The 1,840-nt window shown below is 41.4% G+C and overlaps 1 protein-coding gene across 1 annotated transcript in view; it reads right to left on the reverse strand.

Moving 5' to 3' along the window:
• Positions 1-1,519: 1,519 nt before the first annotated feature.
• Positions 1,520-1,840, reverse strand: part of LOC143963904 (olfactory receptor 11A1-like) — a 1,542-nt gene continuing 1,221 nt past the window's right edge. Inside the window, exon 1 of the mRNA XM_077473640.1 lies at positions 1,520-1,840. This exon is cut by the window's right edge and continues 1,221 nt beyond it. The gene's annotated coding sequence lies outside the window, so the exon portion shown is untranslated.

The following is a 1,840-nucleotide window of genomic DNA, read 5'->3' on the forward strand; positions in this document are numbered from 1 at the left end:
AGTATGCCTATGCTGTGTGTGAGAAAAAAAATTGTTAAAATGAAAACTTTGTTGGGAAAAAAATAATTTTATTTACTTTCATTTTCTCCAATATTTTGGCAAAAAAACTCAACCTCGCCATGCCTCTTGATAATTAGTTCAGACTGTCTATTTTTCAAAGAAGGGGTCATTTGATGGGTATTTGTACTGTCCTGGCATTTTAGGGCCTCAAGAAATGATGTAGGTTGTAGAAAGATTATTTATTAGCAAAATGTTATAACAGAAACTAAGAAAAAACTTTTTTTCAAAGTTGTTGCTATTTTTTTAATTTTTTATAGCAAAAAATATAAAACCCAGTGGTGTTTACCGGTTCCTGACCAGCCACTGCAGTTATACTGCATCAGAATGGCTCCCCTGTGTGAGCTGTCGTAGATGTACATCAGCCTTTTAAAATGCTGTAGGAGGCGCACACAATGACCGCCAGGGCACCCGCGGTTGCTTGTGACAGAGCAAGAACCGGGATCTGTGTGTGTAACACAAATCCCCATCCTCTCAGGGGAGAGGAGACAGATCATGTGTTCATACTAAGTATGAACACAGATCTCTCTCCTCCCCTAGCCAGTCCCATCCCCCCTACAGTTAGAAAACACCTAGGAAACACAGGTAACCCCTTGATCGCCCCTAGTGTTAACCCTTCCCCTGCCAGTGACATTTATACAGCAATCAGTGCATTTTCATAGCACTGATTGCTGTATAATTGTCAGTGGTCCTAAAAATGTGTCAAAGGTGTCCAATTTGTCAGTCGAAATGTCGCAGTCCCACTAAAAATCACAGATCACTGTCATTATCAGTAAAAAAAATAATGATAATAAAAATGGCATAAATCTATCCCCTATTTTGTAGACGCTATAACTTTTACGCAAACCAATCAATATACGCTTATTCCTTTTTTTTTTCTTTGCCAAAAATATGTAGAAGAATACATATCGGCCTAAACTGAGGAAAAAATTATCTTTATTTATTATAGCAAAAAGTAAAAGATATTGTGTTTTATTTCCAAATTGTCGCTCTTCTTTTGTTTATAGCACAAAAAATAAAAAACGCAAAGGTGATCAAATACCACCAAAAGAAATCTCTATTAGTGGGAAAAAAAAGGACATCAATTTTGTTTGGGTACAGCGTCGCAAGACTGCACAATTGTCAGTTAAAGCGACGCAGTGCCGTATTGCAAAAAATGGCCTGGTCATTGAGCAGCCAAATCTTCCGGGGCTGAAGTGGTTAAATACCACCATAAGAAGGCTCTATTTATCTCAAAAAAATTATACAAATTGAATTTGGGTGCAGTGCTTCATGCCTGAGTATGTGCCATTCAAAGTGTGACAGTGCTGAAAGCTGGAAATTGGAAATTGGCCAGGGTTGGAAGGGAGTATAAGTGTCTGGACTTAATGTGTAAGTTCACCTTTACAGAAAACTCTGTAAGGTCAACTTACACAGGTGCCCCTCCTCGAACCCCCCCCCCCCCCCCCCGGTCCTGCTGACCTAGACGGCTGCTATCTCCGGTTCTAAGCCCCAGTATATCCATGCCAAGAGCCCGGGGCTTATAAACCCTCTCTCCATCCATGCAGTGTCTTCATAGCTGACGAGACGGATGCAGCTGTTGATTGGTCTGTGTCGCCCATGTTGTGACGGCGTTGACCAATTAGAATGCTCCAAACGTCCCTCCTGATGGGGGAACATTTTGGATATTAAACTGAAAAGATTTCTAAGCCCCGGGCTCCTGGCGGTCCAGGTCAGCAGGAACAGGGCGGGGGCGAGAAGGGGCACCTGTGTAAGTTACTTTACAGAGTTTTCTGTAAAGGTG

This window comes from Lithobates pipiens, unplaced genomic scaffold (genome assembly GCF_037356315.1).
Source record: "Lithobates pipiens isolate NorthernLeopardFrog02 unplaced genomic scaffold, aLitPip1_a1.2 Scaffold_8, whole genome shotgun sequence".
NCBI lineage: Eukaryota > Metazoa > Chordata > Amphibia > Anura > Ranidae > Lithobates > Lithobates pipiens.